Genomic DNA, 18,680 nt, shown 5'->3' with positions numbered 1-18,680 from the left:
GATTGATCCCATGCAACAGGCCTCTACACCTGGTATACACCATTAAAGGTGGTTTTTATGGGTTTGATCCTCGAGGGGTCGATACCCATTTTGTCCACTGTATCCTGAGAGAGCAGGTTCAGGACTCGAGTGAGGTGAAATCCGTCAATGATGGGGTCAAGGACCAATGCGGTAGAACCGCCATGATGGATACTGGTAGGGTAGAACCGCCATGATCGAAAGTGATCGGAGAAGAAGACCATGTGTTGAACTTTGGGGCGACTGGCTCCATCGCATAGACGTCCCTTAGTGCATGCTTCCGTTCCCGCTTGGGAATATGGGTTGCGTATATCATGTTCACCGTTTTAACTTGGGAAGGAAATTTCTTCTGTCCACTTGTGTTCGGCGGCCGGGGCTCCTCCTCGTCATCATTATGCAGCCCCTTTTCCTTGTTTTCGGCATTCAACTTGCCGGCCTGTTTGAACACCCAGCATTCTCTGTTGGTGTGGTTGGCTGGTTTATCGGGGGTGCCGTGAATTTGACACGAGCGATCGAGTATGTGGTCCAAGCTGGACGGGCCTGGATTGCTTCTTTTGAACGGCTTTTTCCACTGACTGGATTTAGAGCCACTGAATCCGGCATTGACTGTCATGTCTTCTGCATTGTCGCCCTTGTTGCGGCGCTTGTGTCTATTGCGACGTGGCTTGCCGTTGCTATGTCTGGCATTTGAATAGCCAGGATTTCTTGTTGTGTTGTTGCTGCGAGCCAGTCAGCTGTCCTCGCTAGCACAAACGCGGGTCATGAGTGTCGTGAGGGTTGCCATGGACTTTGGCTTATCTTGGCTGAGGTGTCGGGCGGGCCACTCGTCGCGGATGTTATGCTTAAATGCTGCTAAGGCCTCGGCATACGAACAGTCGACAATTTGGTTCTTTTTAGTTAGGAACCGAGTCCAGAATTTCCTGGCTGACTCCCCAGGCTGTTGGGTTATGTGACTCAAGTCATCAGCATCCGGTGGTTGCACATAAGTGCCCTGGAAGTTGTCAAGGAATGCATCTTCCAAGTTCTCCCAATTGCCAATGGAGTTTGCTGACAGGCTATTCAGCCATTGCTGAGCCGGCCCTTAGAGTTTTAGTGGGAGGTACTTGATGGCATGTAGATCGTCACCGCAGACCATGTGGATGTGGAGGCGGAAATATTCAATCCATACCGCTGGGTCTGTTGTAACATCATATGATTCAATGTTCACGGGTTTAAACCCTTCTTGGAATTCGTGATCCATTACTTGGTCGGTGAAGCATAGGGGGTGTGCGGAGCCTCTGTGCCGGGCTATATCATGACGCAGTTCATACGATTCTTGTCTGCTGTATTCGGCCCGGCCGGATTTGCTTTTAGTATATCCGGCATGACAGTCGTCGTCACGTGTTGGGGCGCACCCCCGTGATCCGTAGATCGATCTTGTATGTCCTGCTTTGTTTTACAATACATCTCGCAGGTCCTGCATGTAGCCCGGGCCTTGGTGTTATTGTTTGACTGGCGACAGAGTGTGGGCTGGACTTCGGGCTGATATGCCGCTTTGTCTCGGCCACAAGGTGGCCGGTCAACCGCATCATACGCTGGTAGTGTAGGAAATGTTTCCTCCTCAAGTTGGGTAACTTTTGGTTGGGCGCTCGGGTTCGTATTCCTCGGCTGCCAGGACCTCGGTCCATCTATCCGCTAGCAGATCTTGATAAGCTTGAAGCTGCTGCTGCTTTTTCTTCAGGCTTTTTGCTGTGGCTATAAGCCGGCGCTTGAAGCGCTCCTGCTCGACGGGATCCTCAGGCACGATGAATTCTTCGTCACCGAGGCTCACCTCGTCTTCGGAGAGGGGCATGTAATTGTCTGTAACATCCCAAAATTCTAAATTTTGGAATGTTATAATAATTAAAATATATGATTGTTTGATTGATTGTTGAGTGATTGATTGAGCGAAATTTATTGGAATTTTAAACTTTTGAAGTTTTGTTGAGAGGGAATAAAAGGACTTTCCAAAAAAAGTTTTTGTTTGAAAATATTTGAATTTGGAAATATTTCAAACTTCATGCCACTGAATGATCCTCATGATTTCTTCAATCAAAGAGAGTGGGAAGTAAAGAAAAAAAATCATTTTGAAGTTGTCATTTAAATTTTGTTTTTAACTCAAAGTGGCATTTGAGTTTTATTCAAAAACTTCTCTGACAAAGAACACTTGAACAAAAGTGTTGAGAGGGAGTAACATGACACCCCGAAAATGTTGGAATACATTTTCCATATAGTTTTGAAAGTCATTTTGATTTTTGTTTGAATTTTAAAAAAAATGACTTTTCAGAAAGTATTTTATTTGCCCCTAGAAAATATCCCATTAAATTGGGCTTATTTTTCTGATCGTTTTGATATATAATACTCCTATATTTTGTTTTCATTTTATTTTCTAAAATGATTTTTTCTCCGCAGGTTATTCAAAAAAAGGGAAGGTACTATTTTTTTTGGCCCAAATCCGGCCCGATCCGAACCGAATCATCTCCTTCCTCCAGACAAGATACTCACGATCTACAGCCACCGCCGGAGCACCGCCGGAATCGCGGGATTCGCGAAATCCCTCGCCCCTTCTCCAAGACGACCTCCTCCCCCTATAAATAGCCATCTCGCGCATCCATTACCCCACCTAGTCCCTCCTCTCCTCGACCCATGTCGCCGAGCCGCCTGCCGGAGTTTGCCGGAGCCGCCGCCGCCATTTGCTCTGCCCCACCCACCGCCGGCCCTTCCTGCCACCCACCACCGTCACCAGCTGCTCCGCCCCGCTCTACCGCCCTAGCCCGGCCCCTCGCCTCGCCCGGAGGACCACCGGAGCCACTCCGCCCGAGCCCCTCGCCGGAACAGCTACAGTAATCCCGACCTGTCTTTTTTTCGTTCTGTTTTTAAAATAGAATAGTTTCAATCTTGTAACATCCGCAGTTAATTATTTACGAGGTATTTTTGAGTGATTCCAACTGCCTTGGATCACAAATTTTATGAAGTTTCTGTTAGTTCAATTGTATTTCATATTTGAGTAGTTTAAATTTGTGTTTGTATGAATTTTCCCAAATCACTAGATTTGAGCTATTTTGAGTTAGGAATATTATTTTTGACCTATTCTTTTTGCTACTGGTTACTTATTAGACTAGCTATGCAGTAGTGTTTAGTTTACATGTTACTGAGTTAGTTAGATTAGCTTTTTATTGTAAACAGTATTGTTTACTCTGTTTCTAGTACTGTTTGTAGTTTAATTATTATTAATTAGTTTTAATTAGCTTCTTTTACTAGTTTTCGCCAGTGTGTCCTATATTCTATTGTTAACAGTAGGTAATATATAGGATTTATTAGACTTAGTATTCTTGAGGTTCTATGTGTTGTTTGTTGTGTGACTAGTTTCTAGCAATAGGAATGGTGTTAGAGGTTCTAGGTACTGTTAGAGTTTTATTATAGGAAAAATACTTTATGTTACTTAGCAAATAATTATTTTTACCTTGTGTTAAGTATTTTTGTTTTAGGATTTTTACTTCTTGTTAGGTAGAGTTGTTGTGGTGTAGATTAGCCCTATAAGTTTATTTGAGTGATTTGGAGTTTTATTTGGTTTTTACCTTTGATCCTATTTCAATTTCGTTGTTATTTTGATTGTTATGATTGAGTGCTAGAATGATTGCTTATGTGAATACTATGCTTGCTTGTATAGATTTCATCGGAGAGTGACGACTAGTTTATCAAGTTTTTAAGAGCGATAATATCTTCACCAACTGGCCAGGCAAGTTCACTTTGACCATGTTTTCCATACCTATGTTTATTTGCATGTAGTAGCACCCTTTCAACAATCCCTCAGTAGTGTTATTGAATCTTGTAGTTGAGTAGAATGCATGAGGTAGAAACCCATCTCTCTGTTACCAAACCGGAGACGTTACCTAGTTTTAATGCTACGCTACAGTAGACGGGGTTTTGTATGAGTGCATGAGACTGGTGTGAAGAAGGAGGACTCTACGTCAATGGCGAAAACTTCATGATGCCACCGTCAAGGAGTACATCTTCAGGACTCCTCAAGATTTTGAGACTCAAGACATGAATTCAATGCACACTACTGGGTGAAGGACGGTTGACGGGCACCCTGGAGAAACCAATGGTTGGCCGGGATGCATGGAGAAGCGCCATGACATCTTGCGGAAAGCTTCACCCAGGCTCAAAGAGACGGAAGAATACTTCATGCCCGGAAGCTTACCTGTGCAACCGCAAGTCACTATGGGCTCTGGCTTGGTTGACCTTAGTGGTGACTCTGGCTGGGATGGTGCTAGCAGATGTAGAACTACGGTAGGATTGGATGAGCACCGGATACTGGTCAGAGGAACTCTTCGGAAGACCATGTTTCGGTCATCTTGTTCTCAAACACCCTGAAGTGCGAGAATGCAAAAGAGGGATCGAATCTTGCGGGTAAAGTGTACAGACCTCTGTAGAGGGTTCAAACCTAATCGATTAGCCGTGTCCCCGGCTATGGACAATTTGAGCCTCTGGCCTTGGATCTATCTCGGAACTCTCAACACCGGACTGCTAATTTAATTGTGGGCAACTTATGATGATTTGGGTATGAGACATCGGTTGGCGGAACCATGTCATGACAGAAAACTCCATAGTACAAACTCCTAATATTCCTTTGTTGTAGGGAAAATAAAGCCAGCTTTTACGCAAAAACATCAGACACAGAGCCACAAAGCCATATTGCATATAGAATAGTTTTATCATCTGCTTTTCTCATATTGTGATCTTGCCGTACATTCAATGTAGTGACCTACACGGCTGCAACGTCTCATGTTGCAGATATGTTCCTTCCGACGAGTAAGACTACGGTACAGGGTTACGGTCTACACTCAACCTGCCGATGGCATTGATGGGACTCCACGCCCGATGGTTTGTTTCCGGTGAGACTTATGATGTATATATCAGTTTTACGTTATTTATACATGTGATTGCACTTTGATATATACATTGATGTACTGTGTGTGCCAGCATACCGATCCAGGGATGGCACAGATACACAGAGGCTTTACTGTCTGAGGTCGGGTCGCTACAGATATGGTATCAGAGCACATGTTGACTGTAGGACGTGACCCTAGAAATCAGAAAGCTCCTAGGACAGGAAATCTCTAAAACTTTATTTTCAAAAGAATCCATTACTTCTCATATTTTCTGATTTTATCAAATATTCTCTCTTATCTCAAATAGTTAGAATATACCCCTTTCCCTTTTTACCACATGGAGGATCAACTGAAGCCGCTCCAAGGAGGATAATATGTCGGACAATCGATGACCATTTCAGAGTAAACATGATTTGACCATGCATTAGAAGAGTTGAAGCTACACTAGTTGAAGACTCCGACGACTTGAAGAATCATAAGAATTATTTGACCATTAGAGGACCAAACCCCTGTTATACACTTACGTAAGATGCAACGATTTGTGAGCTATCATTTGTTTGATGTTTTTCCGACGGCCACAAAATAAAACTCTTCTCCTCAAAACTATTGTTGGTATTATGTGTAACCCTCCCCACCTCTCTGTTATCTCACCCTAAAAACCTTGGACCCAGTAGATGATGAATGAAGTTGGACTGGTATTCTCTGGACCAAAAACCCAGTCGGAGGCAGAACTATGGATTCAGAACATGGAGAATCACTTCGGGAGCAATTTGGTTTCAAGGAAGAATGAAGTATCGTACGCTCTTTAGTACTTTGAAGGAATTGCTGCAACATGGTGGCAGATGCATCAAGCTATATATGGATGGAATGGAGCAAGGACTTGGGAAGAATTCAAGAAGACTCTGACAAGATCCTGTCTTATCCGGAAGCACCATGATACCCGAAGAAATAAACCTTGTGCCTGCAAGATTTGCGGAGAAATAGGACACACCCAGGAGGAACACAAGGATGGACGCCCTCATTGTGAGGAGAAACACCCAGCTGAGGAATGCCCAACTAGTCAGGTGACTTGTTTCTTGTGTGAAGGAACCACCCACTACCCAGCTTAGTGTCACATTTACCCCACGGTGCAACAAACTATTCAGAAGCAGGAAGAAGGAATGAAAGAAGCCCTCCGAGAAGTTATGAAAGAACCTGTGATTAAGGAAAGTGTTGAAGACCCTGATGGAGAAAGCCTCAACAGATTTTACTCCAATGCATGTTATTCATGTGGAGAAGAAGGACATTTTTCACAGTATTGCACCAAGGAAAGAAAAGAGTATCCGGGATACTTCCTGATAGAAGCAGTGGAGTTTGATCCACAGGGAATAGAATGTTAGATCAGAACGAAGAAAACCAGGAAGAGAAAACAAAGACACCCTCAGAACAACCCAATTTCTGCAAAGAGGGACAAGAGTCATATTACCTGTTTTGAATGTAAGCACGTCGGGCATTATGCCAATGATTGTCTCGAAAGGAAGCAAGGAACTCAAGGAGCGGGCACCATCACAAAGAAGCCTCGAGACATGCCGGAAGTTATTTGTTTTCGTTGCAAGGAAGCAGGACATCTTGCTAGGGATTTGTTCAAATCATGAGAAATCTGGAGCTGAGTAGTGGAGATGTTGATATCAGTAATAAGGGTAGTATGGAAAACACTTTTCATGAGAATGCGGGGTTGAGTTATGTAATAGATTACTCAGAGATTGTAATAATTCATGACTCAATAAAGTTGATATGTCATATGCTGAAAGGCTTTAAGGAGTTGTTATGTTTTATCTTGGAAATTAATATTCTGGGTGAACATGGATGAAAATGAGTTGTGATACATAAACTGGATGTTGGAAATTGAGTTTGAAGTTCTTTTTGGATGATATGAATGTGTACCCAAGGAGATATGTACCTTATTCTGAGCACCATTTTTGTTTTACAACTGCAGTTGAAGATCCTATATGAGTCTTTCCTTAAGGGCCCGAAAACGATCATGGCCCTGACAAGTGATCATGATTACCCAAAAATCCTGAAGGACATGATGAAGCATATTCACCTTGTAGGAGATACAGTCTACAAAGGCTATCCCTTCATGCAAAAGGTACTGGAACTTTGGTATGTGGAGGTTCACGTCCACCGTATGAAAGGAGTTTGCCCAAAGACGATGGGGCAGTACTTTTTCATCTCACGTGTACCACAAGAAACTTTCTTCGATGCTGTTCGTGAAGCAACCATGGAAGCCATACGCAGATCGGAGATATACTTGAAGCAAGACTCCATTATACACAGGAATACCTAAGCGAAGTGCATGCAGAGATGATGGAGATGAAGCTCAAGCCACCACGATGAAAAAGAAGATTGAAGATTTCAAGGACCATGTCGCCCAATTCCAGTGGGATTGAAGGATCCTTAAGGAGGAAAAATGAATAAAGTGGGAAGTAATGCTTGACCATACCAAACCATGTGGATGGCGGCATTTGTAATAAAGTATTTCTTTGGAATTTGGATTTATGAAAAATGGTTAAGGAGGTAATAAAAGATTTGATATGAAAATAATATGATTTATGGATGAACTAGTGCATTTCATTTAAGTGTGGTAGTACTTTGTAAAGCCACAGAATCAATGAAAAAAAAGGCGTTGTTCATGACGGTCCATAGAAAGGAGCTGGACGAAATAAGTTGGAGTTTGATTATGATGGTTACCACAAGAGTATGACAAAATGAAGTACTATTGGATTTAAAGGAGGTTTAATGTTGGAATATGGAACAACTGTAACTCCACAGATGAGTTAACACTATGCAAGCGCTGAAGTGGACCCATAACCCACAGGCCCAGGATTTGACAAAAGCACAAGCACAATCTTGTTGAAGGAAGAATTCTGGAAGAAGCTGTGAATTGATCAGCAGACGTTACATAGGATGTTACGTAAACCCCGAGATTGTGAAGAACGATAGATGTTTTGTTCAGCTTGCAGAATCAATGGATTTACCCGAACCCAGTTCGAGGACAAGAGAAATTTCTGCAAAGCTTGTGAGGATGCCCGACTGTTAGAAATACGAGATTCGCTAAACCTTATACAGGGTAATGATCTGGGTGCGGAATGAATTGATCACCATACCGACTTACTCTTATCATTCACTCTTGATATTTGGAATGGTAAATCTGAGAGACTTACCCATAGTAAAGTGACGACGCTCGTTGAAGCCTTGCTTAAGCCTTAGAATGGTATGATGATAAACCCATGTACATGGCAGCTGTTGCCAATCGTAGATTATACGGTGAGAATGAAGCCAATGCCCTTTTTCTGCAGAAACCATTAATGGTAGGCCACCATGAGTATTTCGATAGTTGTCTAGAATGGACGCAGACCTATCAGCTAAGATCCAGTCTCGGACGAACTTCATCTTTGACGAAGCGACCAAAGATTTTGAGGAAAACGCTATGCTTCTGACAGAAGAGCGTTAATGAAGGAGCTATTGTAAGATATGTGAAGAGACAGATATTGTTGGCACTCCAGAGGAAGTATCTGAGTTTATTGGAACTGTAACCTTGCTTTTAAGTGTGGTAGCACCCCTGACCTTCCGGCCAAAATATTTGCTAGAAGACCCCCAACCCCTAACCTTTTCTTGCTAGCCTCTTCGAATCTCGAGGACGAGATTCATTTTAAGTGTGGTAGTTTGTAACATCCCAAAATTCTAAATTTTGGAATGTTATAATAATTAAAATATATGATTGTTGATTGATTGTTGAGTGATTGATTGAGTGAAATTTATTAGAATTTTAAACTTTTGAAGTTTTGTTGAGAGGGAATAAAAGGACTTTCCAAAAAAAGTTTCTGTTTGAAAATATTTGAATTTGGAAATATTTCAAACTTCATGCCACTCAATGATCCTCATGATTTCTTCAATGAAAGAGAGTGGGAAGTAAAGAAAAATTTCATTTTGAAGTTGTCATTTAATTTTTTTTTAACTCAAAGTGGCATTTGAGTTTTATTCAAAAACTTTTCTGACAAAGAACACTTGAACAAAAGTGTTGAGAGGGAGTAACATGACACCCCGAAAATGTTGGAATAAATTTTCCATAGAGTTTTGAAGGTCATTTTTATTTTTGTTTGAATTTTAAAAAAATGACTTTTCAAAAAGTATTTTATTTGCCCCTGGAAAATATCCCATTAAATTGGGCTTATTTTTCTGATCGTTTTGATATATAATACTCCTATATTTTGTTTTCATTTTATTTTCTAAAATGATTTTTCTTCGCGGTTATTCAAAAAAAAGGGAAGGTATTGTCTTTATTGGCCCAAATCCGGCCCGATCCGAACTGAATCATCTCCTTCCTCCAGACAAGATACTCACGATCTACAGCCACCACCGGAGCACCACCGGAATCGCGGGATTCGCGAAATCCCTCGCCCCTTCTCCAAGACGATCTCCTCCCCCTATAAATAGCCATCTCGCGCATCCATTCCCCCACCTAGTCCCTCCTCTCCTCGCCCCACATCACCGAGCCGCCCCGCCGGAGTTCGCCGGAGCCACCGCCGGCCCTCCCCGCCACCCACCGCCGCCTCCAGCTGCTCCGCCCTGCTCCGCCGCCCCCGCCCGTCCCCTCGCCTCACCAGGAGGACCACCGGAGCCACTCCACCCGAGCCCCTTGCCGGAACAGCTACAGTAATCCCGACCTGTCTTTTTTTCGTTCTGTTTTTAAAACAAAATAGTTTCAATCTTGTAAAATCTGCAGTTAATTATCTACGAGGTATTTTTGAGTGATTCCAACTGCCTTGGACCACAATTTTCATGAAGTTTCTGTTTGTTCAATTGTATTTCATATTTGAGTAGTTTAAATTTATGTTTGTATGAATTTTCCAAAATCACTAGATTTGAGCTATTTTCAGTCAGGAATATTATTTTTGACCGATTCTTTTTTATACTGGTTACTTATTAGACTAGCTACGCAGTAGTGTTTAGTTTGCATGTTAGTGAGTTAGTTAGATTAGGTTTTTGTTGTAAACAGTACTGTTTACTCTATTTTTAGTACTGTTTGTAGTTTAATTATTATTAATTAGTTTTATTTAGTTTCTTTTGCTAGTTTTCGCCAGTGTGTCATATATTCTATTGTTAACAGTAGGTAATTTATAGGATTTATTAGACTTAGTATTCTTGAGGTTCTATGTGTTGTTTGTTGTATGACTAGTTGCTAGCAATAGGAATAGTGTTAGAGGTTCTAGGTACTGTTAGAATTTTATTATAGGAAAAATACTTTATGTTACTTAGCGAATAATTATGTTTACCTTGTGTTAAGTATTTTTGTTTTAGGATTTTTACTTGTTGTTAGGTAGTGTTGTTGTGGTGTAGATTAGCCCTATAAGTTTATTTGAGTGATTTGGAGTTTTATTTGGTTTTTACCTTCGATCCTATTTCAATTTCGTTGTTATTTTGATTGTTATGATTGAGTGCTAGAATGATTGCTTATGTGAATACTATGCTTGCTTGTATAGATTTCATCAGAGAGTGACGACTAGTTTATCAAGTTTTTAAGAGCGATAATATCTTCACGAACTGGCCAGGCAAGTTCGCTTTGACCATGTTTTCCATACCTATGTTTATTTGCATGTAGTAGCACCCTTTCAACAGTCTCTCCAGTAGTGTTATTGAATCTTGTAGTTGAGTAGAATGCATGAGGTAGAAACCATCTCCCTGTTACCAAACCCGGGACGTTACTATTTTTAATGCTACGCTATAGTAGACGGGGTTTGGTATGAGTGCATGAGACTGGTGTGAAGAAGGAGGACTCTACGTCAATGGCGAAAACTACATGATGGCACCGGCAAGGACTGCATCTTCAGGACTCCTCAAGATTTCGAGACTCAAGACAAGAATTCAATGCACACTACTGGGTGAAGGACGGTTGACGGGCACCCTGGAGAAACTAGTGGTTGGCCGGGATGCGGGAGAAGTGCCATGACATCTTGCAGAAAGCTTCACCCAGGCTCAAAAGAGACGGAAGAATACTTCATGCCCGGAAGCTTACCTGTGCAACCGCAAGTCACTATGGGCTCTGGCTTGGTTGACCTTAGTGGTGACTCTGGCTGGGACGGTGCTAGAAAATGTAGAACCACGGTAGGATTGGATGAGCACCAGACAGTTGTCAGAGGAACTCTTTGGAAGACCATGTTTCGGTCATCTTGTTCTCAAACACCCTAAAGTGCAAGAACGCAAAAGAGGGATCGAATCTTGCGGGTAAAGTGTACAAACCTCTGCAAAGGGTTAAAACCTAATTGATTAGCCGTGTCCCCAGTTAAGGACAATTTGAGCCTTTGGACTTGGATCTATCTCGGAACTCTCAACACCGAACTGATAATTTAATTGTGGACAACTTATGATGATTTGGGTATGAGACATCGGTTGGCGGAACCATGTCATGACAGAAAACTCCGTAGTACAGACTCCTGATATTCCTTTGTCGTAGGGAAAATAGAACCAGCTTTTACGCAAAAACATCAGACACAGAGCCACAAAGCCATATTGCATATAGAATAGTTTTATCATCTTCTTTTCTCATATTCTAATCTTGCCGGTACATTCAATGTACTGACCTACATGGCTGCAACGTCTCATGTTGCAGATATGTTCCTTCCGACCAGTAAGATTACGGTACAGGGTTACGGTCTACACTCAACCTGCCTATGGCGTTGATGGGACTCCACACCCGATTGTTTGTTTCCGCTGAGACTTATGAGGTATATATCAGTTTTACATTATTTATACATGTGATTGCACTTTGATATATACACTGATGTACTGTGTGTGCCAACATACTGATCCAGGGATGGCACAGATACACAGAGGCTTGACCGTTTGAGGTCGCGTCACTACATTGTCATCCTTTGATTCTCCGTCTGTCGCCTATTCCTGAGGGCTAGCTTGCCCATCCTCCCGCTCGAAGCCTGGCTGGAGGGGATTGTCTTCGTCTTTAGCACTATCCGCAGCGTTATTGTCTCTTGTGTCTTTATCGCTGCTTTTGCTATGGCGGGGCTTAGAGCGGCGCCGATGACGCCGGTGCTTAAATTGCTTCTCGAGGGGATTATCCTCCGTTGCCTTATTGCCATCGCTTTCTTTGGGGGTGTACACCACACACACACACACATACACACACACACACACACACACACACACACACACACACACACACACACACACACACACATATATATATATATATATATATATATATATATATATATATATATATATATATATATATATATCATATGATGAGGTGGTTGTCCAGCGCCCTGTGGGCGGTGGTTCTAGTTCTTCTCCTGCATTGTCGTCCATACTGTCGATGTCTTCTGAGCCGAAATCAACCATGTCTGTTAAGTCGTAGACGGTGGCTATTAAGTGGGTGGTGGTTGGGGAACGAATTCCTTCATCGTCCGCTTCCCACTCGAGCCGGACATAGTTCGGCCAAGGGTCTCCTGACAAGGAGAGAGACCTCAATGAATCTAGCACATCGCCCAAGGGCGAGTGCTGAAAAATATCCGCGGTGGTAAACTCCATGATCGGTGCCCAATCAGATTGCATAGGCACGAACGCAGGCGGTTCAGAGCCTGTGGCCGGGGACGAATCCAAGGGTCCGGTAACACAGGTTTCATAGGAGGTGAAGTCAGTATTCGGCTCTATCGCTGCTGAGTGTGCGGCCTCCGTGGCGGGGTCCATCCAAACGTCCTCGGATGGCACTATCTGCTCCGGATTGAGGGCCAGAGTAGCCGCAGGTGTGATCTCCCAAACACCGTCTGACGGCAGGGCTAAGTCATGCTTGTCGTGACTGTGCGGCACACCTGACATGGGCTCAAATCCGTCGAAGATCAAGTCTCCGCGGATGTCGTAAATATAGTTCAAGCTTCCAAACCTGACGTGATGGCCAGGGGCGTAGCTCTCGATCTGCTCCAGATGGCCAAGCGAGTTGGCCCGCAGTATGAAGGCGCCGAATATGAAGATCTGTTCGGGGAGAAAAACCTCACCCTGGATCGCGTCGTTGCTGATGATCGACGGAGCCATCAAGCCTTTATCGTGACGGCACATTGGAACTCTCAATGAAAGTACCAATGTCGATGTCAAGACCGGCGGATCTCGGGTAGGGGGTCCCGAACTGTGTGTCTAAGGCCGATGGTAACAAGAGGCGGGGGACACAATGTTTACCCAGGTTCGGGTCCTCTTGATGGAGGTAATACCCTACTTCCTGCTTGAATGATCTTGATGATATGAGTATTACAAGAGTTGATCTACCACGAGATCGTAGAGGCTAAACCCTAGAAGCTAGCCTATGATTATGATTGTTCTTGTCCTACGGACTAAACCCTCCAGTTTATATAGATACTGAAGGGGGCTAGGGTTACATAGAGTCAGTTACAGAGAAGGAGGTCTACATATCCGAATCACCTAGCTTGCCTTCCTCGCAAAGGAGAGTCCCACCTCGACACAGGACGAAGCCTTCAATCTTGTATCTTCATAGTCCAACAGTGCGGCCAAAGTATATAGTCCGGCTGTCCGAGCACCCCCGAATCCAGGACTCCCTCAGGTATCATAATCACTCAACTGAACTAGGAGTTAATCTTCCTCTTAATAGTGTCATTGACAGAGTTCTTCAATCACTGCCACCAAGCTACAAAAGCGTCATGATGAACTATAATATGCAAGGGATGAACAAGACAATTCCCGAGCTCTTCGCAATGCTAAAGGCAGCGGAGGTAAAAATCAAGAAGGAGCATCAAGTGTTGATGGTCAACAAGACCACCTGTTTCAAGAAAAAGGGCAAAGGGAAGAAGAAGGGGAACTTCAAGAAAAACAGCAAACAAGTTGCTGCTCAAGAGAAGAAACCCAAGTCTGGACCTAAGCCTGAGACTGAGTGCTTCTACCGCAAACAGACTGGTCACTGGAAGCTGAACTGCCCCAAGTATTTGGCGGACAAGAAGGATGGCAAGGTGAACAAAGGTATATGTGATATACATGTTATTGATGTGTACCTTACCAGAGCTCGCAGTAGCACCTGGGTATTTGATACTGGTTCTATTGCTAATATTTGCAACTCGAAACAAGGACTACAAATGAAGCGAAGACTGGCTAAGGAAGAGGTGACGATGCGCGTGGGAAATGGTTCCAAAGTCGATGTGATCGCCGTCGGCACGCTACCTCTACATCTACCTTTGGGATTAGTTTTAGACCTAAAAATTGTTATTTGGTGCCATCGTTTGATACCTCTTGAGCACTGCATTGGTTTTACCTTGAAGAGGAAAGAGTGATGCAGCAAAGTAGTTGTCGGTGTCAAAACTGGCGGATCTCGGGTAGGGGGTCCCGAACTGTGCGTCTAAGGCGGATGGTAACAGGAGGCAGGGGACACGATGTTTTACCCAGGTTCGGGCCCTCTTGATGGAGGTAAAACCCTACGTCCTGCTTGATTTATTCTTGATGATCTGAGTATTACAAGAGTTGATCTACCACGAGATCGGAGAGGCTAAACCCTAGAAGCTAGCCTATGGTATGATTGTATGTTGTCCTACGGACTAAAACCCTCCGGTTTATATAGACATCGGAGGGGGCTAGGGTTACACAAGGTCGGTTACAAAGGAGGAGATATACATATCCGTATTGCCTAGCTTGCCTTCCACACCAAGTAGAGTTCTATCCGGACATGGGACAAAGTCTTCAATCTTGTATCTTCATAGTCCAACAGTCCGGCTGTCCGGAGACCCCCAAATCCAGGACTCCCTCAGTAGTCCCTGAACCAGGATTCAATGACGATGAGTCCGCACGCAGTGTTGTCTTCAGCATTGCAAGGCGGGTTCCTCCTCCGGATACACCATAGAAGAGTTCGAATAAAAGGATAGTGTCCGACCCTGCAAAATAAGTTCCACATACCACCGTAGAGAGAATAATGTTTCCAAAAATCTAATCTGCTGACACGTTTTGGCAACATGACATTATGCCATGGCGCGGTGATCATTCGAACCGTTTTTCTTTAACTAGCCCCGCACATAACGTGAGGCAGCTTCTTGACACGTCTTTGTCAAAGCAAAGATCGTGTCCTCCTTATTACGGGATTCTCATCAATACGGGCGTGGGTAACCCAACCGCGCCATAAATTACGGCGCTTGGAGGATAAGCGAGTTTTACCAGGCTAGTGGGGGCGCATAGTTTCAAACGCCCTTATAAAGGGATAAGGTTTATCCTTTTTCTACCCACGCCTTCTTCCTCCTTGCTCATCCATTCTCGCATACTCGAGCTCCAACGCCCAAGTCCACATCCTTCTCCTCAACCTTCTCCAAACATGTCCAAAGCGGGAGGCAAGTGGATGGCTTCCTCCATCACAGAGGGACACACCAAAAAGCGGCACGGAGCTGGATACTTAGCCGCGAATATCGCGCATTGGCTGCCCGGTGTGGGGCAGATCGTTCCTACCCTGGAACCTCACAAGAGGGTAGTTTTCCTCCACCACTTCCTCTGTGGACTGGGGTTTCCCCTCCATCCATTCGTCCGCGGTCTCATGTTCTACTACGGGCAGGACTTCCATGATCTGGCGCCGAACTTCATCCTCAATATTTCGGTGTTCATCATTGTGTGTGAGGCTTTCCTCCACATACGGCCCCACTTCGGCCTATGGTTAAAGACCTTCAATATCAAGACGAAGGTGGTGGGAGGCCAACAAGCGGAATGCGGTGGAGCCATGGTAGGCAAGATGCCCAATGTTACATGGCTTGAAGTCTCCTTCGTGGAGACCATAAAGGGGTGGAAATCGGCGTGGTTCTACATCACCGAGCCGCGCGACACCAACTAGGTGGTGGCCCCCGAGTTTTGATCCGGAATCCCCATGTGGCTCACCTCCTAGAAAGAGAAGGGCCTATCCTGTGATTCATTGGTGGAGCTGGACAGACTCCAGAAATGTATCCGGAATATGGCAAGCAAGAAGCTCAAGCTTGTCAACATAGTCCAGGTCATGCTCTTCCGCTGGATCCTCCCGTGTCAACAACGGGATATCAACTTGTGGGAGTTCGACCAGGCCCAACACCAAACTCTGAGCGAGCTCTTCGACACGATGCACAAGGATGTCTGGAGGGTGCTGTTCAAGGGCGCTGAGGTCCCTCCCTCTCTCACCGAGGACAGCGGGCTAAGCGCGAAGCGCCTAGTGCATACGGTGAGTTCTATACATCCGGTAGGATACTTATTTCCCCTAGCTTAACCATGTGCAGGGTCTGACCTCCATGCCTTTGACAGGACTGGGTGGAGACGTTGGGGCAGATTAACTGTCCGGCCCCTCTGCCCGAAGACACTGCGGACGCTCTCCTGATGGAGATGCTGACTCCGGCTCCTTACAAGGTGCCGGAGAAGACCAAGAAGGCCAAGGGAACCCAAAAGAGTTCCCGACGCCAGGTGGCATCGGACTCATCGTCTGATAACTCCGTGATGCACACCTCCCCCGAAGACGAGGAGGAAGATTAAGATGCTCCCCCTTTAGTTGGGGGAGACAAGAAAAGGAAGGCCGCCCCAACCGGGGGGGTCGAAGGGTACAAGAACGGGAGGACCCTCCTTCCGGACTACTCCAGCACCGCCGCCGAAGGCGAAGACGAGTGGCTGCTCAAGGCCAAGCCCCTGGCGAAGTCGTAAGTATTCGGATACCAGAGTAACTCACAACATACCTTTGTCGCACTGCTTCCCCTAACGCTGAATATGATGATGCAGACCACCCCAAGCCCGTATCGATGTATCTTCGTTAGGCGGCTCCTTGGACTCGTCGGATATGGATAGCGATCCACTTCTGACCGCCACCTCCCCTTGCCCTACGGACAATGCCGAGGTATTGTCTCAAGAGGCACCGGGTCGAGGGGAGACAATCCCACAGGCGCCTCAAGGGGACCTTTCAGACTCCAGGAGCAGAGGGACGGAGGCTCCCGAGGGCTACGAGTTCGGCCTTCACCCGAACACCGCGCCGGAACCTCCAGTGGTTCCGGACTCAGGCAGGCGGCCTCCTTCCAAAAGGGGCAAGACGCCTGTGCCGGTGACCTCTGTCCATCCAAAGGCACCGGACAATCTGCTGGGAGCGCTTCGCAGTGCTTCCATCGACGAAGAGCACTGCACTATTATGAGTGCGGTGATCCAGAAGGTTCAGTCCGCAAGGAGCGGACTGACTGAAGCCTGTGCCAGCCTTCTAACAGGCTTTGAGGTAAGTATTTGAAATATAGGAAAAATATTACCGCATAGACAGTAGCCCCTGATGCTTTGTTTGGTGTTCAAAAAGAAAAGCCGAATAGAGGATCAACTAATATCTGCAGGAGTCTAATATAAGTATGTCTATATGCATATGCAGGCTTCCCTGCTGACCTCTGCCGCACTAAGTACGGAGGTCGCCATACTAAAGCAGGACCTCGAAGGGTCCAAGAAAGATATCGGCCTTGCCAAGAGGCAGCTCGAGGAGAACAAAGGTAAATAGTACCTAGTCTATGGATATATATAAAAAGAATGTGATTGCAAAATGACAGGATTATCGGAAATTTGCCAAGGGCCACGACCGAGATGGCGACCATGAAGCAAGCGCTATCCGAGGCCGAAAGCAAAGCGGCCAAGGAGCACACCGAGCGGGAAAGGCAGGAGGCACGGGTGGGTGAGGTGTAGCAAGAGCTCCACACTCTCATGATGAAGCACGAGGCCTTGGAGCTTGACTTGAAGACGCGAGAGTCCAAGCTTGCCGCGGCCCTTGAGAGTGCAAAGAGTGGCAAGGCCGAAGCCCAAAAGGCCCTCCAGGAGATTGATGCGATGAAGAAGATAGCGGCGGGTAAGGCATTCAATATGCAAATCAAGCATGTGAAAGTAAATTACTTATTACTTACCCGAGTCCGGAGCTCTCCAGGAGCATTCGCAGATTTGCCCCGCAGCGTGTCGGATGCCGCATAGTTTTTCCAGGCCGAGGAGGGAAGCTCAACAGAGAAGTTGTCCTGGTCTCAGTATACTGGGACCGAACACCCGATGCATTTGAGCGACCAGCTGAAGCAACTAGTCGAGCTGCATAAGGCGGTTGAGCAGGTGATACGTCTCCGTCGTATCTACTTTTCCAAACACTTTTGCCCTTGTTTTGGACTCTAACTTCTATGATTTGAATGGAACTAACCCGGACTGATGCTGTTTTCAGCAGAATCGCCATGGTGTTGTTTTATGTGCAGAAAACAAATATTCTCGGAATGACCTGAAACTCCACGGAACATCTTAGAAAAAATAATAAAAAATCCTCGCCAAAGATGAAGACCAGGGGGCCCGCACCCTTCTCACGAGGGTGGGGGGCACCCCCCCTATGGCGTGCACCCTACCTCATGGGCCCCCTGGATGCCCTCCGATGCCAACTCCAACTCTATATATTTGCTTTCAAAGAGAAAAAAATCAGAGAGACGAATTCATCGCGTTTTACGATACGGAGCCGCCGCCAAGCCCTAAAACCTCTCGGGATGGCTGATCTGGAGTCCGTTTGGGGCTCCGGAGAGGGGGGTTCGTCGTCGTCATCATCATCAACCATCCTCCATCACCAATTTCATGATGCTCACCATCGTGCATGAGTAATTCCATCGTAGGCTTGCTGGACGGTGATGGGTTGGATGAGATTTATCATTTAATCGAGTTAGTTTTGTTAGGGTTTGATCCCTAGTATCCATTATGTTCTGAGATTGATGTTGCTATGACTTT

The sequence above is a fragment of the Triticum aestivum genome, chromosome 1A, assembly GCF_018294505.1.
Source record: "Triticum aestivum cultivar Chinese Spring chromosome 1A, IWGSC CS RefSeq v2.1, whole genome shotgun sequence".
Classification (NCBI taxonomy): Eukaryota; Viridiplantae; Streptophyta; class Magnoliopsida; order Poales; family Poaceae; genus Triticum; species Triticum aestivum.
The sequence above is the reverse complement of the archived record's forward strand: the minus strand, read 5'-3'. Positions refer to the sequence as shown.